The 27,614-nt window shown below is 42.3% G+C and overlaps 1 long non-coding RNA gene and 1 pseudogene across 2 annotated transcripts in view; both read left to right on the top strand.

Annotated features, from left to right (window-relative positions):
- LOC309607948 overlaps positions 1–27,614 on the top strand; it is a 208,849-nt gene that overhangs the window by 162,686 nt on the left and 18,549 nt on the right. The window lies entirely within an intron of this gene.
- LOC309607366 (tripartite motif-containing protein 26 pseudogene) lies at positions 4,247–17,594 on the top strand (annotated as a pseudogene). Its single transcript has 2 exons — positions 4,247–4,291; positions 7,783–17,594. The product of its transcript is annotated as a tripartite motif-containing protein 26 pseudogene (transcript).

Here is a 27,614-nt window from a genome sequence, read left to right as displayed (position 1 = left end):
ACAATAATGTCCCAGGAGCCCAAGTGGTGACACTGTAAATATATCTCTGCTCATCTTAGAACACACCACCACAGCCCCACACTCCTGGGAAGTCCTGTTCTGCCGATATGTATTCAGTACGTGCAGCAGAACCCCAATAACAGTGGTCTCACCGGATGGAAGCCTGTGTGTGTCTCCCATGACGGTGAGGCAGGCAGTTCCAGGGCTGCTAGGGTGGCTCTGCACCGCGAGGATGTCCAGGCGTCCAGGTGTCCTTGACCTTCCTTCTCTGCTGTCCCTGGGATGTTGCCATTGTTGGCATGACCCAAGGTACCTAAGACCATGTTCATGGTCCAGGAGCAACCAGGGAAAGCAGGGAAGGAAGAAAGGTTTCTTCCCTTTAAGATCAAAATTTTAAAGTTCACATCTGCTTCATCATATTGGCCAGAACTTAATCAAAAGGATACAAGTAGTGGAGATTGAATGTTTTTTTTTTTTTTACTTTAATTTCTTTCTTTCTTTCTTTCTTTATTTTGGCTGCATTGAGTCTTTGTTGCTGGGCTTTCTCTAGTTCCGCTTAGTTGCAGTGCGGGGGCTTCTCATTGCGGTGGCTTCTCTTGATGCGAGCACGCGCTCTAGGCGCGCAGGCTTCAGTAGTTGTGGGGCACGGGCTTCAGTAGTTGTGGCGCACGGGTTTATTTGCTCCGCGGCATGTAGGATCTTCGCGGACCAGGGATCGAACCCGTGTCCCCTGCATTGGCAGGTGGATTCTTAACCACTGCGCGACCAGGGAAGTCCCGAATGTATTTTTAATCTGGGTGACTTTGTCCAGAAAAAAACTCTATTACTATGGAAGAGAGATGATTTTTGCTACACTTAAATTTTTTTAAATCAGCAGTGGAGAATTGTTATTATCAATACCTTAAGCTGAGCCAGATTTGTATTTTAAAAATAGAATAATCTCAGAATATATTGCTAATTGATAACAAAATTGCAGATAGAATATGTGATAAATACCACCTGATAAAATGAAATTGCTCTCTACTACACTGTCGAAACTGGTAACAGTTACTGTGTCCAGGGAGGGAATTTGGAAGGGTTTTGGATGGGATGGAGGAGGAAATTTACTTTTCACTGTATATCCTTTATGTCATATGAATTTTTTAAACTTTATGCATGTATTAGTAAGTTGAAATAAATGTTGAATGACCAAAGAAAACCCCACACTCATTTAGTAATCATTTATTAAGCGGTTACTAGATGTCAGGCTCTACGCTGGGCCTCAGTGAGTGACACATCAAGGAACTCACGATGGAGTGAAATGGCCTGGTAAATGCAACATAGTCTATAATTAGTTGTCGGAGAAACAGCTTCCAGGAGGGAGGGAGCTGATTGAGAGCATACTGTGTGCCAGGTGTGGTGCCCCCTGCCGGGGACATAAAGAAAGCTAAGGTCTATGGCTTGCTGACCTAAATGTCTCACCCCGATGAGGGTCTGTGCCAGTCCATGACTTCCCAGGAGCCCCACTCTTATCCTGTCCCTGTGTGGGACGAGAGCTGAGGATTGGAGAGACGACCTTGGCCCATTTGGTCCAAAAATTAGTAGAAAGGGTTAGTTAGAGAACACAATTTCCTAATGAAGCTGACTAATCAACACGAGAGAAAATCACTAAGAAATAATCTGGATGAAGGGGAAGAAACCAACATACTAGAATCACAAGGAGTGACTCTGGGATCCTGTAGGAAAGTAAGATGGGAGGAAAAGTGGGAGCCCAGGGTTTGCTGGCAGGATGACACAGGGAAGAAAAATGTGGGTGACTGTAGTGACAGCACTTTCCTAGAGGTGTAGGTGGTTTGAAAAGTAAGGGGGCAAATATTCAGAGGGGACCCTCTCAGATTCCCACAGACCTGGAGAGAAACCTTTCCGATGAAAACATTGATTCTTGTATCCAGGTCGGTGCCGTGATAAACACAAGTCAGTTCTGCAGATCATCCTGCCTGAGGTGGACCCACAGTGACAACGACTGTTCAGTGACTGTGCAATCCGTGGCAGAGTCCTCACTACCTCGTGCTCCTGCTTCTCTGACCTGGAATGTCCCAGTGCAGACAGACTCTGAGATACCAAGGATCTACCCAAGGATCCCTGCCTCCTGGGGTTCACACCTTGTGGCTTTCCACCCCTGAGTGTGGGTGGGACCTGGGACTTGCTTCTGACCAATAGAATATGACAACGGGGATGTCACTCCTGAGATTAGATCATAGAAGAGCAAGACCCCATCTTGCTGGCTGACTTTCTACTGTCTTCACTGCTTGCAAGCACTGAGGAAGGAAGCAGCTGCATTGGAAAGTCCTACATGGCAAGAAATTAAGGTCAGCCTCCTGTCAACATCCAGCAGAAGTCTGAGGCTGCCAGTGTAACAGCGCACAAGAAACTACTCAGTCTTCTTCCCTAAGGCAACCCTGTCCTTTTCTTGGTGACAGATGTTCTGCTTTCTCTTTACCAGCATAATGTCAGCTTCTCTGTCTGTCCTAGTTGCTGTCCTCTCACTTCATCCAGGAGGCCCCAGAAGGGAGCAGCAGGCAGGATGGGAGGAAGTGCTGGTGAGCAGGGGTGTGGCCAGACCCCTCCTCATGTGTCACCTTGGACAGCAGATGTTCCCCGGAAGTCAGCTGGAAGAAGAGCAGTCAGGGCAGCAGGGATGGGAAGGAGATGCGTGAACACCCCTGTGACTCTCAGGCCCACGAAGGGCCGTGGTTTCAGGCTGTGAAATAACACAGTGATGAGTAAACTCTGCACGGCCCCTGCTGGTCTTCACCCTTCAGCATCTGGAAAGCCCAGCTCACACCCAGATGCAAACACCACTGCGGCCCTACAGCCCAGATGTGACCCTCACTTCCCCCCACCTCCGGCAAACACACTCCAGCAGCCAATGTAGAACCAACTCTCCTGTCACTTCAGACCCCATGGACACACCTATAGGGAGTGTGAGAAGCGCAATAGACTCCCAGCCAGTCTCAGAGCCCAGAAGGGAAAGGGAAGCTGTCAGAGCCCCCAGAGGGGTGACCCTTAGTGAGGCTGGTGAACAGTGTATGGGAGTCAACACAGGAGAGTGAGTACAGACCTGGGCGCAACGGTCAGACCGCTGCCTTAGAGTCATGGCTCAGCCAGCTGAGGGCCAGCCAAGCTCTCAGAGGCCTCAGTTTCCTTGTCTGTAAAATGGGGTTAATTGCTGTCCCTATCTCAGAGGACTCTTATGAGATTTAAATAATTTGATTCATGTAAGTCCCTTAAAATTGTGTCTGACACATTTACTAAGGCAAAATCCTGGGAAGGAAGAGAGTCCACGCATGCAGCTCCTGTTTCTTTCTTCCAAGAGGATGAGGACCACTTCTCCCCAACACTCATCACCTCAGCCTCTTACTCATGTGCAGATGGAGAGCTGTCCTGTCTCTTATATCCCCTGAGGTGGGAGGGGCACCTGGAGAAGGCCAGGGTGGGGGCCAGGATGAGGACGCATCAGAGCAATGCACACCCGCACACCACAAAAACACACATACACATACAAAGGCCCACACACGCTTGTGTACACTCACCCACACACATATACACAAACATCCACACACATTTCTATACGCATGTGAACACACACAGACAGACACACATGCAGGTTACACTCTCCCTTCAGATTTGCCAGTTCATTGTAGGACTGGGCTTAATACTACTTCATCTTTGTAAAACAATTTAGGATCCTGCAGGAGACGGACCTGAGAATTTTTGTCCCACTAGAAAGAGACCCATTCCCCAGGCAATCTGGTACTTTCTGGGCCTCATGTGGCCCTGCTCCTGGAACCCTCTTAGAGGAGAAGGGGAGCTGAACTTAGATCAAGGTCCTGGAGTCCAAAGGCAGCCACATACACTGGCCTGACCTGGAAGTGGGGCTCAGGGGATCCAGCAGGTCCCCAGCCCCCCAGCTCACCTGCACTTTCTCAGCTGGCCTCCCACCAGCCAGGGTCCCTCCAGGCTTTGCTGCACAACAGGATGTCTGCACGTTGGCTCCAGAAGGCACGAGGACAGGAGTTGCAATTCAACCCCTGAGGTGAGAGACCCTTGGGTCAGAACAATGAAACCCAGAATCCCTTCCTAACCTGAGTTCTTGGTGTTCTAGAGCACAGTTCTTGCAGGCAAAGTTCCAGCAATCTGAGCTCCTGCAAACACAACCCCACTGACAGCAGCTGCAAGGAGAAGCTGGCCAGCAAGTGCTCCCTTGATGGGGATGCTGGGCTGGGAAGGCGGCTTTGAGGAGGAAAGGAGAGTGAGGGGCCCTGACTCACATCTGAGCCCTGACCCTGCTGAAAGTCCCCAGAAGGGCTCCTACTTCCCTGAGAAGAAGGTTCCCCCTCAGATCCCTCCACACCGGACCTCAGGAAGAGGGGTTCAGGCAGCCCCTGGTGCTGCACGTGGCACGTGTGTCTCTGCTCATCTCCAAAAGGCAACACCAGGGCCGCCCACTTCTGGAAAGTTCTGTCCTCTGAAGGCCTGGTCTCTACAAGCTCCATGGCCTGGGTCTGGTCCTCCTCATCACACTGCCGGGTCAGGGTGACCTCTGAGGGTAGAAGCCCAGGGCCCAGGATCTCAGGGTGACCTCTCCGTCAGGGCTGGGATGCTGTGTCACCTGTGCTCTGGAGGCTCTGCGGGAGACAAAGCAGGGAGGGCTGAGGCAGGGCCTTGCTGAGTGCCATCGACTCCAAAGATCAAGACACCGTAACTCCTGATGGTTTGGCTGCCAACCAGCACAAGGCAGGGACCGTCCTCTAGGGGGAGGGTGAAGGGAACAAGCACTAGACAAGCCAGGTCCAGGACGAGGAGGTGAGAACTCTGTCCAACATTCTCCTCCAGGATAAGATCCTCTTCAAGGACTCTCCTCCCTCTTTTTTTTTTTTTCCTGTCAGTGGTGTGCAGGGTTTTTTCTAATAGTTTTATGTTTCATCGTTTTTAAATCTTGTGACCAGACAAGTTTGTTGCCATTTCTACCATTTTGGACTTTATTGAGGCTTTGTGTATTGTACGTTGTAAACTGTTGGACAGTTCCAAACATTTGCAAAGAAGGTACATTCTCTGTGTTTTTGGAATAGGATTTGCTATATCTCCATGAAGTTTTCCTTAGTAGTTTTGTTATTTATTTGTTATTTAGGTATTTTGCATTGACACTTATTTTTTGACTTCTTGATATGTTATGGACTAGAAGCAATCACTCAAAGATTCCTATTAGCAATGAGTTTTTGCCCATTTTACTTGTATTCTTATTGCTTTTTATATTTGATACTTTTTTTCTGTATGACCTTTAAGGAGAGTTGTATCTTAATTGTGGATTATAATTTTCTTAGTAACATAAAACACCCTCTGTTGTCTTACTTAATAATTTTTTGCTTTGAATCCAATCCTGTTTGATAATAAGATCAAGACCTCAGATTTCCTTCATTTTGTATTTAGCTTATATATCTCTGCCCAGCGCTTCCTTAATTTTAAATTTAAAGCTTTTAAAAATGTATATTTAAAGCTTAATTTTAATTTGTCTAGTTTATATCCTCAGTTAATTTCTTTAGAGGTTGTAGTATTACTGGCATGTTTCAAAGACTTTCAAAGGCAGAAAATGGCTTTCTCTCTTTTTTAACATTGTCTATAAATGATATATTGGTGGGTAGAGAATCCTTGGATCATGGCCCTTTCTTCAGAACTCTATATATCTACTCTTTGACTCTGATGTTGAAATCGACCACTTGGAAAAGCAGCTTTTACTCTCTGACCCTTTGGTCCATTGCTGGTGTTTGTGCACATGCACGTGCTGACGATGGGAAATCATGCCTTTCTCTCAGGAGTTCTAACTGTGACTTCATTTTCTCTAGATACCCCCGGAAGAAGTTCTGGATTGAAAAGCTTATCAGTCCTCCAATCAAAAAGCAGACACAAGAATTTTCAGATAAACTTCTTTCTTTAGAGAAAGGACTCAAAGGATTCCATGGTAAAGGAAGGGATTCTGAGCCTAGAAACCCTTCTTTCTTTCTCTATAATGTTTCCTTAGGTTTTGATTGTGGCCGTGGCTTCTCAGAGTTCCTTGCTCTTGTGCACGTCACTCACACCACGCAGGGACATTGGGGAGGGAATCTAAGCAAGTCCAAACCAGAGAGCATTCCACATGATAGTCTAAGAATGTTACCTAGACTAAAGCAGAATCATAGTCAATAGGTCTCAGAGTTGGTAAAAAGATATTTCACATTTAACAGTGAGGCAAAAGAAAATTGGGAGGCTATGGAAAACAGTGTGGCATTTCCTCAAACAATTAAAAATATAATTACCATATGATCCAGCATTCCCACTTTCCAGAGAATTAAAAGCAGGATCTCAAAGAGATATTTGCACACTCATGTTCATAGCAGCATTATTCGCCATAGCCAGGAGGTAGAAGCAACCCAAATCCATCCATCAGTGGATGAATGGATAAACAAAATGTGGCATATGCAGACAATGGAATATTATCCAGCCTAAAAAAGGAAGGAAATTTTGACACATACTACAACATGGGTGAACCTTGAGGACATTATGCTAAGTGAAATGAGCCAGTCACGAAGGGACAAGTACTGTATGATTCCATTTATGGGAGGTCTCTGAAGCAGTCAAATGCACAGGAACAGAAAGTAGATTAGTGGTTGGGAGGAGGGGGAAATGCGGAGCTGTTGTTCAATGGGTAGAAAGTTTCAGCTTTGAAGAATGGAAGAGTTCTGGAAATTGGTTGCACAGCAAGTTAAATACGCTTAACATTAATGAACTATACACTTAAAAATGGTAAAGATGGTAAATGTTGTGTGTTTTTACCACAATTAAAAATTCTTTAAATTTAAAGAATACTGGGAGAATGAATCTAAAAGAGGTACCTTTGAGAGTGGAGAGAAATAGTATGGTCTAGGACTAGAAGTTTAGGACTTAGTTTAACAACAGGGAACATGTCCACAGGTACTCTTTAATGAAGCACCAGTTGGATTCAGCAGATGTTGGCCGGGATACTTACATGAACCACTTTACACTGGACAGCTCTGGGTGTCTCCTGAATTGATTTCTCTATTTCACTTGCGTTTTCATGGTGCTTTGTCACCTTCGAAAGTTATATTAGCCAACAGTAAGAGAATTTGACCTAGAAGATGTGGTGTCAGAATCGCTTACTGTCCTTTGGTACTTTTATTCTAGGAAAATTGATGAGGGATCTGGAATACAAAACAAGTGAGCAGCTGGAGGGGATAGTGGCTGAAGTTTGCTAATTGCAGCTTTCCTGTGAAGCTCCATTACTTATGGGTCAGCTCTTTCGATTTAAAGAGGAAGGTCTTCGTGTGACTAATGTATCCAAATTCTTTATCCTGAGTTTTCAGATTTCAAAACCACAAACCTTTCCCCAGATTTGTGCAGCTGCACTGATCCCAGTCCTTACCGTTTTTCCCTCTCAAGTCTCATCACACTGCCTGTGCCCTTGAATTTTCTGTGTTCTCTTCATTTTCCAGATATGGTTGCTAATAGTAAGAGCACAAGGTCAAAAGCAGTTTCTGGCCTGGCCCCCTGAGGAGTCTCCCCCCATTGTCATAAAGGCCCCAGGACCTATGGGATAAATCTCATTTGCTGTATTTTGTGATGCCACGCCTTTATCTCCTTGTCCCCACAGTGAGGATCATCCTGAATTCCCAGACAGCCAGCGGCTACCTCTCAGTGTTTCCAAATGGGAAGAGCATGATATTCCCTGGCTTGTGGATGAACACATAGCAGCATGGTCAGCGATTTGATCCAGAGCCTGGCGTGCTGGGCAGTAAGGGCTTCACGTGGGGCAAAGTGTATTGGGAAGTGACAGTGGACAGGATCTGGTGGGGAGCAGAGGAGGAAGAAGAAGCAGTGAAATACAGGGGTGGAAGCAGAGGTGTGTTTGGCAGTAGCTATCTTGGTGGATTTCTAGGCATCCCTGATGGGTCTAGTTCTCCTGGATATAGAGGTGAGAAGGAGGAGTCGGAGGGGAATGGTCGCAAGAAGATGGAATGTGGCCAGAATTCTGCCTGGTGAGGGTGGCAAGAGAGTCAGTGGTGAGAAGAGGGTTTCTCAGCTTCACCCCTGAGGAGGGAGTCTGGACTCTGCAGCTGTCTTCAGCTGGGGTCTATATATGCACCGGCCCTGAGCCTTGCCAGATCCTGTCCTACTGTCCAAGGCTGACTGGAGCTGCTCTGGATTATGATGGTGGGAAGGTAACCTTTACCAATGCCAGAACTCAAGAGTTTCTCTATGAATTCTCATCTTCCTTCACTGGGAGAATTTTCCCTTTCCTGTGGCTTGACTGCATGAGATCCAGGCTTACGCTGAGACCCTGAGAGGAGACCTCCTGGGCACAGCCCTCGGTGTTTTCATTGATCCTCTGCTCCTTTACATCATTCCCAGCTCTCTGCCTCAGCTAGGTAGTCCTGCGGGGTTTCTGAATGCACTTAGGTGACTGGAGCCTTATGGTAGTCAGGAGTCTCTTGTCCTCACTGCTTTGTCTCTAAAATGGGAGTCGTAACGCTTGGTCTGCTTTCTCTACAAGGGAATGGTTGAAATGTCTTTAAAGTACTTATTAAAATGCGTATTAATTATTAATTTTTCTCTTCTGTTGCCTTTGATTTGGTTCTTCACCTGCCACTGAGTCAAAGGTATGAGAACGAGTGACTATATCATAGGACTGCAGCCCCTGCCACGAATAGGAATTGATTACAACATCCATATCCATTTCTAGAGCACCTTTTCTGTCACATAATTTCTCCTGTCATCCTTCTAAGCAGCTGAGCAAACAGTAAATGTTTTGCCACTCATACCTGCTTACCATTGATACATTATGAGACTTGAGCTATCTGGAGTGGGAATTGGTTTATTTCTTTCTGAGGTGTTCTGATAATTTTTGCAATAAGAAGGGGGGAGTGGAAGCCATGTGAGGTTCAGGTGTATATGAGTTTTTGGAAGTCACTTGGTCCTGAAGTTCAGTCTTATATCAGCTGTGTTTTGAGATGGTAGAAATAGATACTTAGCTTAATATTAAATTAATAGTCTTAACTATAAGCAGCAGAAAACAAATTTGGCTAATTTTAGAAAAAGGGAAATTTTTTAAACGTTACTGGGGCTTTTAGAGTGTAAAGAGGGAGGGATATGTGTGCCTACCTGCTTGCAAATTCTGCCCCAAGAGAGCTGGGAGTCAGTGCGGGAGCTGCAGTGAGAGGGAGGAGCAGGTGGGGGAGTCATCAGTGGTTGAGAGGATTGTTGGGATAGTCAGTACGTAAACAGAACATATGATGCATGAGGACAAGCTAGTGGAGAGTGGGTGTGATCTGGTGGGGAGCAGAGGAGGAAGAAGTAGTGAATACAGACAGGGGTGGAGCCAGAGGTGTGTTTGGCAGTAGCTATCTTGGTGCATTCATAGACCCAACTGATGGGTATAGTTCTCCTGGACATAGAGATGAGAATGAAGAGTTGAGGAGGGAATGGTCTCAGGAAATTAGTGGATAGAACAGGCCATAGTTCTTCATGTAACTAACGCCTAAATCAAAATCTGGCATAAGTGCACCAGATTGCCAGAGAATAGGATGCCTGCCTGTGCCCCAGCAACATTAAAGGTTAGGAAAGTGTGCTTTTGGCTTCTGTAATAAGAGGTGGTCTCATCAAGACTCACGTAGTTTAGCATTCTCAAGACATGGGAGCAGCTGCTAGCTGCGTAAGAAGAACGTCCCTTATTTAAACTGCTGGGTTCAAGAGATGTGGGCATACTTGCTCTGATAGCTCAGTTATATAAGAATGTTTTGTCAAAAAAGTATGACCAAACAACACAAGATTCCTATACCCTATTACTGTATCTATCAATACAAGCAAGTACAAGTCGATGGCTGACGTTGTATGTTCAGATCCTCATTATAGCAGGGACAAAGCAATGTGCAACCAGATTTTTTCTATATGGTGAGTGGCCAAAGGTTTTAACTATTATATTCAATTACAGCACAGTCCATATTTCACTTACAGGACTGAAGGGAACAGATTTTATGGGTTAAGTATGTAGATAGAGGATGTTGCAGAAGTAAATATGAGATGAAATATGAGTAATTACTAAAGAACAGGGTCAGAATTTAGCAAGACAGTGTTGAAACTGTTCCTCTTTAGATGTTTCTTAAGTCAAAGATTAATGTTAATAAGATACTTATTAGACAGATAAATAGAAAAAAAATCAGGGGGTTTCCCTGGAGGCGCAATGGTTGGGAATCTGCCTGCCAATGCAGGGGACACGGGTTCGAGCCCTGGTCTGGGAAGATTTCACATGCCGCGGAGCAAATGGGCCTGTGAGCCACAACTACTGAGTCTGCACGTCTGGAGCTTGTGCTCCACAGCAAGAGAGGCCGCGACAGTGAGAGGCCCGTGCACCGCAATGAAGAGTGGCCCCCGCTCACCGCAAGTAGAGAAAGCCCTCGCACAGAAACGAACACCCAACACAGCCAAAAATTTAAAATTAATTAATTAATTAATTAATTAATTAATTTTAAAAAAGCTACCTTAGGATCCTTAATTAAAAAAAAAAATAGAAAAAAAATCAGAAAAAAGAAGCCAAGAAGAGAAATTATGTCTGATACTAGAACCACAGGGAAGAGTCCTCTGGGGATTCCAGATTCTGTGCCAAGAGCATGACTCTGAGGGCCCGCCCTTCTCTCGGGACAACTAAGGCATCCAGTCTCTCCAGGGATGGAGGGGAAGACAATCCCCGAAGTAACTGATTAGCAGTTCCCTTTGACTCTGGTGGCAGCAATGGGCACTATACTCTGGGTGACTTTCTCTCTCTCAGGCCTTGTTCTCTGCCTCACCCTCAATCTGTCTGGAGGTCTGATTTCAGCTCTTCTGAGTTACTTGGCCCCCACACAGGTCAGGACCAGAAGTGGTGTTCTCCAACCCAGAAACCTGGAGCCTCTTTCTCTGAGTTGTCTCAACCTGAACTTACAGCTATCCAAGGAACAGGAGATTATCCCAGACCCCAAGTCCAGGCTGGTGTCTTTCTCCCCCCAACTCAACTGTCCTGTCTGTTCCCAGGATGGTCACATGAGTGCTGCTGGAGTGTCCCATTAGGGATGCAAAATGTCTGAATTTTCTGATTCACCTCCTCAGATTCCCCCAAAGACACATGCAACCCATCACTCTATCTCTGACCGTGAGGTCACCCTAAGATGCTGGGCCCTGGGCTTCTACCTTATGGAATAACCCTGATCTGGCAGCATGATGGGGAGAACCCAACTCATGGCACAGAGGTTCTGGATAGAGAAAAATATACCATGCTAACACTAGTCTAATGAAAGCAAGAGTAGCTATATTAATTTCAGACACAGCAGACTTCAACACATGGAAGGTTATCAGAAATAGCAAGAAAGGCGTCACACACTGATAAAGGAGTCAATTCTCCAAAAAGACATTAAAATCTTTAATGTGAATGCACCTAACAACAGAGGGTCAAACTCTGTGAGGCAAAAACTGATAGAATTGATAAGAGAAATAGATGAATCCACTCTTTTAGTTGGAGACTTTAACATCCTTCTCTCAGAAATGGACAGAGCAAGCAGGCAGAAAATCAGTAAGGACAAAATTGAACTCAAAACACTATCAATCAACTGGATATAATCGATATCTATAGACTACTTCACCCAACAACAGCAGAATACACAGTCTTCTCAAGCTCACATTAAACATTCACAAAGATAGACCACATTCTGGGTCATAAAACACACCTTAACAAAATTTTTTTTAATAAATTTATTTATTTTATTTCTGGCTGCGTTGTGTCTTCTTTGCTATGCACGGGCTTTCTCTAGTTGCAGCAAGCGGAGGCTACTCTTTGTTGTGGTGCGCGGGCTTCTCATTGTGGTGGCTTCTCTTGCTGCAGAGCACGGGCTCTAGGCACACGAGCTTCAGTAGTTGTGGCTCACGGGCTCTAGAGCACAGGCTCGGTAGTTGTGGCGCACAGGCTTAGTTGCTCCGCGGCATGTGGGATCTTCCCAGACCAGGGATCGAGCCCGTGTTCCCTGCGTTGGCAGGCGGATTCTTAACCACTGCACCACCAGGGAAGTCCCCACCTTAACAAATTTAGAAGATTAGAAGTCATACAGAGCCTGAACCAAGATGGCGGAGTAGAAGAACGTGCTCTCACTCCCTCTTGTGAGAACACCAGAATCACAACTAGCTGCTGGACAATCATTGACAGGAAGACACTGGAACTCACCAAAAAAGATACCCCACATCCAAAGACAAAGGAGAAACCACAATAAGACGGTAGGAGGGGCGCAATCACAGCAAAATCAAATCCCATACCTGCTGGGTGGGTGACTCACAGACTGGAGAACACTTGTACCACAGAAACCCACCCACTGGAGTGAAGGTTCTGAGGCCCATGTCAGGCTTCCCAACCTGGGGTTCCATCAATGGGAGGAGGAAATCCTAGAGAAACACACTTTGACGGCTAGTGGGATTTGATTGCAGGACTTTGACAGGACTAGGGGAAACAGAGACTCCACTCTTGGAGGGCACACACAAAATAGTGTGTGCATCGGGACCCAGGGCAAGGAGCAGTGAACCCAGGGGAGACTGAACCAGACCTACTTGCTAGTGTTGGAGGGTCTCCTGCAGAGGCGGGGGGTGGCTGTTTTTGTGGGGACAAGAACACTGGCAGCAGAAGTTCTGGGAAGTACTCCTTGGTGTGAGCCCTGCCAGAGTCCGCCATTAGCCCTACCAAAGAGCCCAGGTAGGCTCCAGTGTTGGGTTGCCTCATGCCAAACAACCAACAGGGAGGGAACCCAGCCCCACCCATCAACAATCAAGCGGATTAAAGTTTCACTGAGCTCTGCCCACCAGAGCAACACCCAGCTCTACCCACCACCACTCCCTCCCATCAGGAAGCCTGCACAAGCCTCTTAGATAGCCTCATCCACCAGAGGGCAGACAGCAGAAACAAGAACTACAATCCTGCAGCCTGTGGAACAAAAACCACATTCACAGAAAGAGAGACAAGATGAAAAGGCAGAGGGCTATGTACCAGATGAAGGAACAAGATAAAACCCCAGAAAAACAACTAAATGAAGTGGAGATAGGCAACCTTCCAGAAAAAGAATTCAGAATAATGATAGTGAAGATGATCCAGGACCTCAGAATAAGAATGGAGGCAAAGATCGAGAAGATGCAAGAAATGTTTAACAAAGACATAGAAGAATTAAAAAACAAACAAACAGAGATGACCAATACAATAACTGAAATGAAAACTACACTAGAAGGAATCAATAGCAGAATAACTGAGGCAGAAGAACGGATAAGTGACCTGGAAGACAGAATGGTGGAATTCACGGCTGTGGAACAGAATAAAGAAAAAAGAATGAAAAGAAATGAAGACAGTCTAAGAGACCTCTGCGACAACATTAAATGCAACAACATTCACCTTATAGGGGTCCCAGAAGGAGAAGAGAGAGAGAAAGGACCAGAGAAAATATCTGAAGAGATTATAGTCGAAAACTTCCCTAACCTGGGAAAGGAAATAGCCACCCAAGTCCAGGAAGCACAGCGAGTCCCATACAGGATAAACCCAAGGAGAAACATGCCGAGATACATAGTAATCAAACTGGCAAAAATTAAAGACAATGAAAAATTATTGAAAGCAGCAAGGGAAAAAGGACAAGTAACATACAAGGGAACTCCCATAAGGTTACCAGCTGATTTCTCAGCAGAAACTCTACAAGCCAGAAGGGAGTGGTATGATGTATTTAAAGTGATGAAAGGGAAAAACCTACAACCAAGATTACTCTACCCGGAAAGGATCTCATTCAGATTCAATGGAGAAATCAAAAGCCTTACAGACAAGCAAAACCTAAGAGAATTCAGCACCACCAAACCAGCTCTACAACAAATGTTAAAGGAACTTCTCTAAGTGAGAAACACAAGAGAAGAAAAGGACCTACAAAAACAAACCCAAAACAATTAAGAAAATGGTCATAGGAACATACATATCGATAATTACCTTAAACGTGAATGGATTAAATGCTCCAACCAAAAGACACAGGCTCACTGAATGGGTACAAAAACAAGACCCATCTATATGCTGTCTACAAGAGACCCACTTCAGACCTAGGGACACATACAGACTGAAAGTGAGGGGATGGAAAAAGATATTCCATGCAAATGGAAATCAAAAGAAAGCTGGAGTAGCTATACTCACATCAGATAAAATGACTTTAAAATAAAGAATGTTACAAGAGACAAGGAAGGACACTACATAATGATCAGGGGATCAATCCAAGAAGAAGATATAACAATTATAAATATATATGCACCCAACATAGGAGCACCTCAATATATAAGGCAACTGCTAACAGCTGTAAGAGAGAAAATCAACAGTAACACAATCATAGTGGGGGACTTTAACACCTCATTTACACCAATGGACAGATCATCCAAACAGAAAATTATAAGGAAACACAAGCTTTAAATGACACAATAGACCAGATAGATTTAATTGGTATTTATAGGACATTCCATCCTAAAACAGCATATTACACTTTCTTCTCAAGTGCGCACAGAACATTCTCCAGGATAGAGCACAGCTTGGGTCACAAATCAAGCCTCAGTAAATTTAAGAAAATTGAAATCATATCAAGCATCTTTTCTGACCACAACGCTATGAGATTAGAAATGAATTACAGGGAAAAAACGTAAAAAACACAAACACATGGAGGCTAAACAATACGTTACTAAATAACCAAGAGATCACTGAAGAAATCAAAGAGGAAATCAAAAAATACCTAGAGACAAATGACAATGAAGACACGACGACCCAAAACCTATGGGATGCAGCAAAAGCAGTTCTAAGAGGGAAGTTTATAGCTATACAAGCCTACCTAAAGAAACAAGAAAAATCTCAAATAAATAATCTAACCTTACACCTAAAGGAACTAGAGAAAGAAGAACAAACAAAACCCAAAGTTAGCAGAAGGAAAGAAATCATAAAGATCAGAGCAGAAATAAATGAAATAGAAACAAAGAAAACAATAGCAAAGATCAATAAAACTAAAAGCTGGTTCTTTCAGAACATAAACAAAATTGATAAACCATTAGCCAGGCTGATCAAGAAAAAGAGGGAGAGGACTCAAATCAATAAAATCAGAAATGAAAAAGGAGAAGTTACAACAGACACCGCAGAAATACAAAGCATCCTAAGAGACTACTATAAGCAACTCTATGCCAATAAAATGGACAACCTGGAAGAAATGGACAAATTCTTAGAAAGGTATAACCTTCCAAGACTGAACCAGGAAGAAACAGAAAATATGAACAGACCAATCACAAGTAATGAAATTGAAACTGTGATTAAAAATCTTCCAACAAACAAAAGCCCAGGACCAGATGGCTTCACAGGTAAATTCTATCAAACATTTAGAGAAGAGCTAACACCCATCCTTCTCAAACTCTTCCAAAAAATTGCAGACGAAGGAACACTCCCAAACTCATTCTATGAGGCCACCATCACCCTGATACCAAAACCAGGCAAAGATACTACAGAAAAAGAAAATTACAGACCAATATCACTGATGAATATAGATGCAAAAATCCTCAACAAAATACTAGCCAACAGAATCCAACAACACATTAAAAGGATCATACACCATGATCAAGTGGGATTTATCCCAGGGATGCAAGGATTCTTCAATACATGCAAATCAATCAATGTGATACACCCTATTAACAAATTGAAGAATAAAAACCATATGACCATCTCAATAGATGCAGAAAAAGCTTTTCACAAAATTCAACACCCATTTATGATAAAAACTCTCTAGAAAGTGGGCATGGAGGGAACCTACCTCAACATAATAAAGACCATATATGACAAACCCACAGCAAACATCATTCTCAATGGTGAAAAACTGAAAGCATTTCCTCTAAGATCAGGAACAAGACAAGGATGTCCACTCTCATCTCTATTATTCAACATAGTTTTGGAAGTCCTAGCCTCAGCAATCAGAGTAGATAAAGAAATAAAAGGAATACAAATTGGAAAAGAAGACGTAAAACTGTCACTCTTTGCAGATGACATGATAGTATACATAGAGAATCCTAAAGATGCCACCAGAAAACTACTGGAGCTAATCAATGAATTTGGTAACGTTGCAGGATACAAAATTAATGCACAGAAATTTCTTGCATTCCTATATGCTAATGATCAAAAATCTGAAAGAGAAATTAAGGAAACACTCCCATTTACCATTGCAACAAAAAGAATAAAATATCTAGGAATAAACCTACCTAAGGAGACAAAAGACCTGTATGCAGAAAACTATAAGACACTGATGAGAGAAATTAAAGATGATACCAACAGATGGAGAGATATACCATGTTCTTGGATTGGAAGAATCAACATTGTGAAAATGACTATACTACCCAAAGCAATCTACAGATTCAATGCAATCCCTATCAAGTTACCAATGGCATTTTTTACGGAACTAGAACAAAAAATCTTAAAATTTGTATGGAGACACAAGAGACCCCGAATAGCCAAAGCAGTCTTGAGGGGAAAAAACGGAGCTGGAGGAATCAGACTCCCTGACTTCAGACTATACTACAAAGCTACAGTAATCAAGACAATATGGTACTGACACAAAACCAGAAACATAGATCAATGGAACAAGATAGAAAGCCCAGAGGTAAACCCACACACCTATGGTCAACCAATCTATGACAAAGGAGGCAAGGATATACAATGGAGAAAAGACAGTCTCTTCAATAAGTGGTGCTGGGAAAACTGGACAGCTACATGTAAAAGAATGAAATTAGAACACTCCCGAACACCATACACAAAAATAAACTCAAAATGGATTCGAGACCTAAATGTAAGACCGGACACTATAAAACTCTTAGAGGAAAACATAGGAAGAAGACTCTTTGACATAAATCACAGCAAGATCTTTTTTGATCCACCTCCTAGAGTAATGGAAATAAAAACAAAAATAAACAAATGGGACCTAATGAAACTTAAAAGCTTTTGCACAGCAAAGGAAACCATAAACAAGACGAAAAGACAACCCTCAGAATGGGAGAAAATATTTGCAAACTAATCAACGGACAAAGGATTAATCTCCAAAATATATAAACAGCTCATGCAGCTCAATAGTAAAAAAACAAACAACGCAATCAAAAAATGGGCAGAAGCCCTAAATAGACTTTTCTCCAGAGAAGACATACGGATGGCCAAGAGGCAGATGAAAAGATGCTCAACATCACTAATTATTAGAGAAATGCAAATCAAAGCTACAATGAGGTATCACCTCACACCAGTTAGAATGGGCATCATCAGAAAATCTACAAACAACAAATGCTGGTGAGAGTGTAGAGAAAAGGGAACCCTCTTGCACTGTTGGTGGGAATGTAAATTGATACAGCCACTATGGAGAACAGTATGGAGGTTCCTTAAAAAACTAAAACTAGAACTACCATATGACCCAGCAATCCCACTACTGGGCATTTTCTCAGAGAAAACCATAACCCAAAAAGACACATGCACCCCAATGTTCATTGCAGCACTATTTACAATATCCAGGTCATGGAAGCAACCGAAATGCCCAACTACAGTCGCATGGATAAAGAAGATGTAGTACATATATACAATGGAATATTACTCAGAAGCTGGGCTGGAGCTCACCATGCGGCCATGTTATTCTCCTGTTGGATATATGTCATCTCACAGAACATCAACGTCAGACAAGGACATCTGAGGCCATGACGCAGTGAAACAAAACAAGCCCACGACATCATTCTGTCCAAGTACAGACCAAACAAGGCAGCACTGTGCACCTCACAATGGACCAAACCTTTCCCTGTGCTGACAAGAGTGACCACGGCTTCTTTCCAATTACAGCTGCATCCTCACTCTAGTCTTCCCTCCATACAGGGAAGATTCACTGACAAGCCCAGTCACAGAATTACCCACACTTCCTGACAACACCCAATCTAGAGTGAGCCCCTCCTCCATACGCCCTCCTCAAAATCACCCAACCAGAGCCCACATCCTGTATATGTTCTATCTAACACCTCACACTAAGACACCATGGTCCCCTATGGTGTGTCATCTCCCTCCTTGCTGCATCCAGTAATAACTCCAACTTGTTTGCCCACAAATTTGCTCCTGGCGGTCTTTGGCTGAAGAACATTGAGACAGGTTATCTGTTTGTCAATTTTTTTTTAAGCGTCATTGAGTTTGAATAGGGGCATGTGTTTGTATCTTTGTGAGTGTCTGGTTGACAGAAGATTTATGGCTTTTTATGATTTTTCAGCTTTGGGTCATATAACTCTTCATTCCACAAGTGTAAAAAATTCATGTAAAGGAACTTTCCTGGTGGTCCAGTGCTTAAGAATCCACCTTCCAATGCAGGGGATACAGGTTCGATCCCTGGTCAGGGAACTAAGATCCCACATGCCGCAGGGCAACTAAGCCCTTGCGCCACAACTAGAGAGCCCGCGGGCCTCAACTGCTGAGTCTGCGTGCTCTAGAGCCCATGCTTCACAACAAGAGAAGCCTGAACGCCACAACGAAGACCCAGCGCAACCGAAAAAAAATTCATGTATATTTTTATCTAGGAGAGAGGGGTCCACGGGTGAAGGGAAACAGAATTGATCGAACTTGGGGGGAAAGTATAGCAGGAGCAGTAAGTAAAGAATTCTAAGGTTACATCTTCTACTTCATAATTTTACAAGTATGTACAGGGCCTACAAGGTATTTGATATATGATGTATTCTATAACTACTTCCTCTTGGGCTAAGTGAACTCTTTGTCTCTGCTTATGTTTACCAGGTTAAGGAAAACAACACCAAGAGCTCAATGTAATATAGACAAGGATTATCTCCAGTGATGGGCAGTTTTGAACACTTATGACCTTAGGGTGATAAACTATGGTTTGGTTAATGTGTGAACACTCTAGTTGTTAAAATACATGTTAATGAAACTTTCGGTGCATGCTGTATTTTTTTTTTTTTTCCATACAAATACAAATATAATTTTTAGAAATTTCATGTAATGTCTGAAACATTTATATTAACATATTTCCATACATATTTCCATACAAATACAAATATAAGATTTTTAGAAATTTCATGTAATGTCTGAAACATTTATATTAACATATTTCCATACAAATAACCCAATGAAAGTTTAGTATGAGTTGTTTTGTTTGTTTTTTTATACTGCAGGTTCTTATTAGGCATCAGTTTTATACACATCAGTGTATACATGTCAATCCCAATCGCCCAATTCAGCACACCACCATCCCCACCCCACCGCAGTTTTCCCCCCTTGGTGTCCATATGTCCATTCTCTACATCTGTGTCTCAACTTCTGCCCTGCAAACTGGCTCATCTGTACCATTTTTCTAGGTTCCGCATACATGCATTAATATACGATATTTGTTTTTCTCTTTCTGACTTACTTCACTCTGTATGACAGTCTCTAGATCCATCCACGTCTCAACAAATGACTCAATTTCGTTCCTTTTTATGGCTGAGTAATATTCCATTGTATATATGTACCACATCTTCTTTATCCATTCGTCTGTTGATGGGCATTTAGGTTGCTTCCATGACCTGGCTATTGTAAATAGTGCTGCAATGAACATTCGGGTGCATGTGTCTTTTTGAATTACGGTTTTCTCTGGGTATATGCCCAGTAGTGGGATTGCTGGGTCATATGGTAATTCTATTTTTAGTTTTTTAAGGAACCTCCATATTGTTCTCCATAGTGGCTGTATCAATTTACATTCCCACCAACAGTGCAAGAGGGTTCCCTTTTCACCACACCCTCTCCAGCATTTGTTGTTTGTAGATTTTCTGATGATGCCCATTCTAACAGGAGTGAGGTGATACCTCATTGTAGTTTTGATTTGCATTTCTCTAATAATTAGTGATGTTGAGCATCTTTTCATGTGCTTCGTGGCCATCTGTATGTCTTCTTTGGAGAAATGTCTATTTAGGTCTTCTGCCCATTTTTGGATTGGGGTGTTTGTTTCTTTGATATTGAGCTGAATGAGCTGTTTATATATTTTGGAGATTAATCCTTTGTCCGTTGATTCATTTGCAAATATGTTCTCCCATTCTGAGGGTTGTCTTTTCGTCTTGTTTATGGTTTCCTTTGCTGTGCAAAAGCTTTGAAGTTTCATTAGGTCCCACTTGTTTATTTTTGTTTTTATTTCCATTACTCTAGGAGGTGGATCAAAAAAGATCTTGCTGTGATTTATGTCAAAGAGTGTTCTTCCTATGTTTTCCTCTAAGAGTTTTATAGTGTCCAGTCTTATATTTAGGTCTCTAATCCATTTTGAGTTTATTTTTGTGTATGGTGTTAGGGAGTATTCTAATTTCATTCTTTTACATGTAGCTGTCCAGTTTTCCCAGCACCACTTATTGAAGAGACTGTCTTTTCTCCATTGTATATCTTTGCCTCCTTTGTCATAGATTAGTTGACCATAGGTGCGTGGGTTAATCTCTGGGCTTTCTATCTTGTTCCATTGATCTATGTTTCTGTTTTTGTGCCAGTACCATATTGTCTTGATTACTGTAGCTTTGTAGTATAGTCTGAAGTCAGGGAGTCTGATTCCTCCAGCTCCATTTTTTTGCCTCAAGACTGCTTTGCCTATTCGGGGTCTTTTGTGTCTCCATACAAATTTTAAGATGATTTGTTCTAGCTCCGTAAAAAATGCCATTGGTAATTTGATAGGGATTGCATTGAATCTGTAGATTGCTTTGGGTAGTATACTCATTTTCACAATGTTGATTCTTCCAATCCAAGAACATGGTATATCTCTCCATCTGTTGGTATCATCTTTAATTTCTTTCATCAGTGTCTTATAGTTTTCTGCATACAGGTCTTTTGTCTCCCTAGGTAGGTTTATTCCTAGGTATTTTATTCTTTTTGTTGCAATGGTAAATGGGAGTGTTTCCATAATTTCTCTTTCAGATTTTTCATCATTAGTGTATAGGAATGCAAGAGATTTCTGTGCATTAATTTTGTATCCTGCAACTTTACCATATTCATTAATTAGCTCTAGCAGTTTTCTGGTGGCAGTTTTAGGATTCTCTATGTATAATATCATGTCATCCGCAAACAGTGACAGTTTTACTTCTTCTTTTCCAATTTGTATTCCTTTTATTTCTTTTTCTTCTCTGATTGCTGTGGCTAAGACTTCCAGAACTATGTTGAATAATAGTGGTGAGAGTAGACATCCTTGTCTCGTTCCTGATCTTAGAGGAAATGCTTTCAGTTTTTCACCATTGAGAATGATGTTTGCTGTGGCTTTGTCGTATATGGCCTTTATTATGTTGAGGTAGGTTCCCTCTATGCCCACTTTCTGGAGAGTTTTTATCAGAAATGGGTGTTGAATTTTGTCAAAAGCTTTTTCTGCATCTATTGAGATGATCATATGGTTTTTATTCTTCAATTTGTTAATATGGTGTATCACATTGATTGATTTGCGTATATTGAAGAATCCTTGCATCCCTGGGATAAATCCCACTTGATCGTGGTGTATGATCCTTTTAATGTGTTGTTGGATTCTGTTTGCTAGTATTTTGTTGAGGATTTTTGCATCTATATTCATCAGTGATATTGGTCTGTAATTTTCTTTTTTTGTAGTGTCTTTGTCTGGTTTTGGTATCAGGGTGATGGTGGCCTCATAGAATGAGTTTGGGAGTGTTCCTTGCTCTGCAATTTTTTGGAAGAGTTTGAGAAGGATGGGTGTTAGCTCTCCTCTAAATGTTTGATAGAATTCACCTGTGAAGCCATCTGGTCCTGGACTTTTGTTTGTTGGAAGATTTTTAATCACAGTTTCAATTTCATTACTTGTGATTGGTCTGTTCATATTTTCTATTTCTTCCTGGTTCAGTCTTGGAAGGTTACACCTTTCTAAGAATTTGTCCATTTCTTCCAGGTTGTCCATTTTATTGGCATAAAGTTGCTTGTAGTAGTCTCTTAGGATGCTTTGTATTTCTGCAGTGTCTGTTGTAACTTCTCCTTTTTCATTTCTGATTTTATTGATTTGAGTCCTCTCCCTCTTTTTCTTGATGAGTCTGGCTAATGGCTTATCAATTTTGTTTATCTTCTCAAAGAACCAACTTTTAGTTTTATTGATCTTTGCTATTGTTTTCTTTGTTTCTATTTCATTTATTTCTGCTCTGATCTTTATGATTTCTTTCCTTCTGCTAACTTTGGGTTTTGTTTGTTCTTCTTTCTCTAGTTTCTTTAAGTGTAAGGTTAGATTGTTTACTTGAGCTTTTTCTTGTTTCTTTAGGTAGGCTTGTATAGCTATAAACTTCCCTCTTAGAACTGCTTTTGCTGCATCCCATAGGTTTTGGGTCGTCGTGTCTTCATTGTCATTTGTCTCTAGGTATTTTTTGATTTCCTCTTTGATTTCTTCAGTGATCTCTTGGTTATTTAGTAACGTATTGTTTAGCCTCCATGTGTTTGTCCTTTTTACGTTTTTTTCCCTGTAATTCATTTCTAATCTCATAGCATTGTGGTCAGAAAAGATGCTTGATATGATTTCAATTTTCTTAAATTTACTGAGGCTTGATTTGTGACCCAAGATGTGATCTATCTTGGAGAATGTTCCGTGCGCACTTGAGAAGAACGTGTAATCTGCTGTTTTTGGATGGAATGTCTGATATATATCAATGAAATCTATCTGGTCTATTGTGTCATTTAAAGCTTCTGTTTCCTTATTTATTTTCATTTTGGATGATCTGTCCATTGGTGTAAGTGAGGTGTTAAAGTCCCCCACTATTATTGTGTTACTGTCGATTTCCTCTTTTATAGCTGTTAGCAGTTGCCTTATGTATTGAGGTGCTCCTATGTTGGGTGCATATATATTTATAATTGTTATATCTTCTTCTTGGATTGATCCCTGGATCATTATGTAGTGTCCTTCCTTGTCTCTTGTAACATTCTTTATTTTAAAGTCTATTTTATCTGATATGAGTATAGCTACTCCAGCTTTCTTTTGATTTCCATTTGCATGGAATATCTTTTTCCATCCCCTCACTTTCAGTCTGTATGTGTCCCTAGGTCTAAAGTGGGTCTCTTGTAGACAGCATATATATGGGTCTTGTTTTTGTATCCATTCAGCCAGTCTATGTCTTTTGGTTGGGGCATTTAATCCATTCACGTTTAAGGTAATACTCGATATGTATATTCCTATGACCATTTTCTTAATTGTTTTGGGTTTGTTTTTGTAGGTCCTTTTCTTCTCTTGTGTTTCCCACTTAGAGAAGTTCCTTTAGCATTTGTTGTAGAGCTGGTTTGGTGGTGCTGAATTCTCTTAGCTTTTGCTTGTCTGTAAAGCTTTTGATTTCTCCATCAAATCTAAATGAGATCCTTGCCGGGTACAGTAATCTTGGTTGTAGGTTCTTCCCTTTCATCACTTTAAGTATATCATGCCACTCCCTTCTGGCTTGCAGAGTTTCTGCTGAGAAATCAGCTGTTAACCTTATGGGAGTTCCCTTGTATGTTATTTGTCGTTTTTCCCTTGCTGCTTTCAATAATTTTTCTTTGTCTTTAATTTTTGCCACTTTGATTACTATGTGTCTCGGCGTGTTTCTCCTTGGGTTTATCCTGTATGGGACTCTCTGTGCTTCCTGGACTTGGGTGGCTATTTCCTTTCCCATGTTAGGGAAGTTTTCGACTATAATCTCTTCAAATATTTTCTCTGGTCCTTTCTCTCTCTCTTCTCCTTCTGGGACCCCTATAATGCAAATGTTGTTGCGTTTAATGTTGTCCCAGAGGTCTCTTAGGCTGTCTTCATTTCTTTTCATTCTTTTTTCTTTAGTCTGTTCCGCAGCAGTGAATTCCATCATTCTGTCTTCCAGGTCACTTACCCGTTCTTCTGCCTCAGTTATTCTGCTATTGATTCCTTCTAGTGTAGTTTTCATTTCAGTTATTGTATTGGTCATCTCTGTTTGTTTGTTCTTTAATTCTTCTAGGTCTTTGTTAATCATTTCTTGCATCTTCTCAATCTTTGCCTCCATTCTTATTCCGAGGTCCTGGATCATCTTCACTATCATTATTCTGAATTCTTTTTCTGGAAGGTTGCCTATCTCCACTTCATTTAGTTGTTTTTCTGGGGTTTTTTCTTGTTCCTTCATCTGGTACATAGCCCTCTGCCTTTTCATCTTCTCTATCTTTCTGTAACTGTGGTTTTTGGTCCACAGGCTGCAGGATTATAGTTTTTCTTGCTTCTGTTGTCTGCCCTCTGGTGGTTGAGGCTATCTAAGAGGCTTGATGGGAGGCTCTGGTGGTGGGTAGAGCTGACTGTTGCTGTGGCGGTCAGAGCTCAGTAAAACCTTAATCCACTTGACTGTTGATGGGTGGGGCTGGGTTCCCTCCCTGTTGCTGTGGCGGTCAGAGCTCAGTAAAACCTTAATCCACTTGACTGTTGATGTGTGGGGCTGGGTTCCCTCCCTGTTGGCTGTTTTGCCTGAGGCAACCCAACACTGGAGCCTACCCGTGCTCTTTGGTGGGGTTAATGGCAGACTCTGGGAGGTCTCACGCCAAGGAGAACTTCCCAGAACCTCTGCTGCCAGTGTCCTTATCCCCACGGTGAAACAGAGCCACCACTCGCCTCTGCAGGAGACCCCCCAACACCAGCAGGTAGGTCTGGTTCAGTCTCCCCCAGGCTCACTGCTCCTTCCCCTGGGTCCTGATGCACACATTACTTTGTGTGTGCCCTCCAAGAGTGGGATCTCTGTTTCCCCCAGTCCCGTCAAAGTCCTGCAATCCAATTCCCACTAGGCTTCAAAGTCTGATTCTCTAGGAATTCCTCCTCCCGTTGCCTGACCCCCAGGTTGGGAAGCCTGACGTGGGGCTCAGAACCTTTACTCCAGTGGGTGGACTTCTGTGGTATAAGTGTTCGCCAGTCTGTGAGTCACCCACCCAGCAGTTATGGGGTTTGATTTTACTCTGATTGCGCCCCTCCTACCGTCTCACTGTGGCTTCTCCTCTGTCCTTGGACGTGGGGTATCCTCCTTGGTGAAGTCCAGGGTCTTCCTGTCAATGATTGTCCAGCAGCCAGTTGTGATTCTGGTGCTCTCGCAAGAGGGAGTGACAGCACGTCCTTCTACTCCGCCATCTTGGTTAATCTCAAGCCTGTGTCTGCATGCTGTATTTTAAGGATATATCTAAGACCCACGTAGACAAATCCATGATTTCCATATGAAGATTATTTTAATATGCATCAACCTATGAGTCACACAGTATCTTTTTGGGGGAAGAGACTTAAGATTAAGAATATTCTAGATATGCACTGCCCAATATGCTAGCTACTAGCCACATATGGCTATTTAAATTAAATATAAGTGATCAGCACAATAGCCAGTTTTGAGGTGCTAAGTAGCCACATGCAGCTAGGGGCTACCTGACTGGACAGGACAGATATAGAATAATTCCTTCATCACAGAACGTTCTATTGGCCAGGACTGCTCTTCATGCTTTGTGGGCCTCAAGTCATATACATTAGACCCATGTGAGATGAAAGGGCCAATATTATTTCCCTTAGAGACTATGTCAGATTTCTGTCTGGGATATGAATACATATTAAGCTGGTGTATAACAAAACCAAACTAGGTTATGAGTGGGTGTGGTGCTTTCAGGCACAAACTGTTCCCAGGTCCAAAGGGAAACACCTGTCCCTCCACCTCCCTCCCAGACACTGGCACCAATTTTCAGGGGGTGAGTTCTCTCCTAGAGGAGTCCTGGGCAGGGCCCTCAGCTAAGTTTAGGGAGGCAGCAAGTCCAGCTCGGGGAGAAGGATTCTTGGAAATGACGAGAAGGCAAAGGCAGGGATCAGTTGGGAGACTCCCTGGTTTATTCAGAACAGCAGTTCTCAGAGTGTGGTCTGTGGAACTCTTGACGTCACTGAGACCCTTTCATGAGATCCATGAGGTGAAACCTACTTTCATAGAATTACTAAGATAATATTTGTCTTTTTGCTATGTTGACACTTGCTTTGAGGTATAACAGCATTAATAGAGACTATGGTAGCAAACTGCACTAGTAATTATTTTCACCACAACTTACTTGCAGAAAAAAAAAAAAAGCATGTTTGCTTTAAAGTGTCCTGGTTGATGCATTAAAAATTCTTATCTCTTCTTAATAAACCATAATGGAAAAGAATATAAATATATATGTATATATACATAAATATATATATAACTGAATCACTTTGCTGTACAGCAGAAATTAACACATTGTAAATCAACTATACTTCAGTAAAATAAATTTTAAAAAATAAATAAATAAAAATTCTTATCTTTCCTAAATCACCATCCTTAAATCCTCATTTTAAAAGTATCTTCTGTGATGACATGGGAAGTACCCATCAAGCCCTTCTGCTACATTCCAAAGTACTATGTCCCAAGGAAAATAATTTGTGTGAGCTGAACTATCCTCTTTTTCATGGAATACAATTTTTACTTGAAAGAATGAATGACACTGGAAGATCCATATAACTTAGTGAAACAATGTATTACTTTTTAAAAATCTTACATTAGTACAAGAGACATTCAATGTGCAAAATAGGCTTATGGATTTTAATGTAACAGAATAGGAAATATTCAATGATATTGTTTCAGGTCCACTTTGAAAATAACCTTTGAGAAACTGCCACTTGTGCAGTTTTAGTTTTGTATCAAAGATAAACATCCACGATTATCTGAAAAGGTTATTAAAAATACTACTCCTACTGGGATTTCCCTGGCAGTCCAGTGGTTAAGACTTCCCCTTCCAGGGCTGGGGGTGAGGGTTTGATCCCTGGTCGGGAGCTAAGATCCCACATGGTTCGCTGCCAAAAAACCAAAACATAAAGCAGAAGCAACTCTGTAACAAATTCAATAAAGACTTTAAAAATGGTCCACATTAAAAAAAAAACAAACTACTCCTACATATGTGTGGGCCTTTTTATTTTCACAGACTTCAGTCAACATAACGAATTCAATGCAGAAGCAAACATGAAAATCCAGTGGTCTTCTAATGAGACAGACAAGAAAGAGACTTGCAAAAATATAAAAACGTAAAAAGCTCCACTTTTCCCAACTACCGTGTTTATTCTGGGAAATAGTTATTTTTCATATTAAATGCATGGGTTATTAATATTATTCTAAATAAATTAATTTAAAATGTTAAACTCTGTTATTTCTACTAAGGAAAATATCGGTAGAAGTAACCACATAAACAAAATTATCCTGGGGGGTCCTCACTAATTTGTAAGACTGTATGAATATTCTGACCAAAATGTTTTGAAAATCGCTGACTACACATCCCCTGGGCCAGGACTCGGGGAGACAGTGCGACAAACAGCTCCTGGTGCAGGAGGGGAGGGATCAGGGCAAAGTCCCAGGTCCCGGGGAGGGCGAGGCTCTCAAGGTCCCAGGCTCCAGGGCGGTGTCTGGGGCTCTGACGCTCCGTGTTAGGGTTCCCCGTCTCCCAGAGTTTCACTCTCTCTCTCACCACCTGTGTCGGGCCCTCCTGCCTGGACACTCGTGACGCGGAC

This window comes from Balaenoptera borealis, assembly GCF_965194805.1.
Source record: "Balaenoptera borealis genome assembly, chromosome: 12".
NCBI classification, from domain to species: Eukaryota; Metazoa; Chordata; class Mammalia; order Artiodactyla; family Balaenopteridae; genus Balaenoptera; species Balaenoptera borealis.
This window is presented reverse-complemented; position numbering and strand designations above follow the sequence as displayed.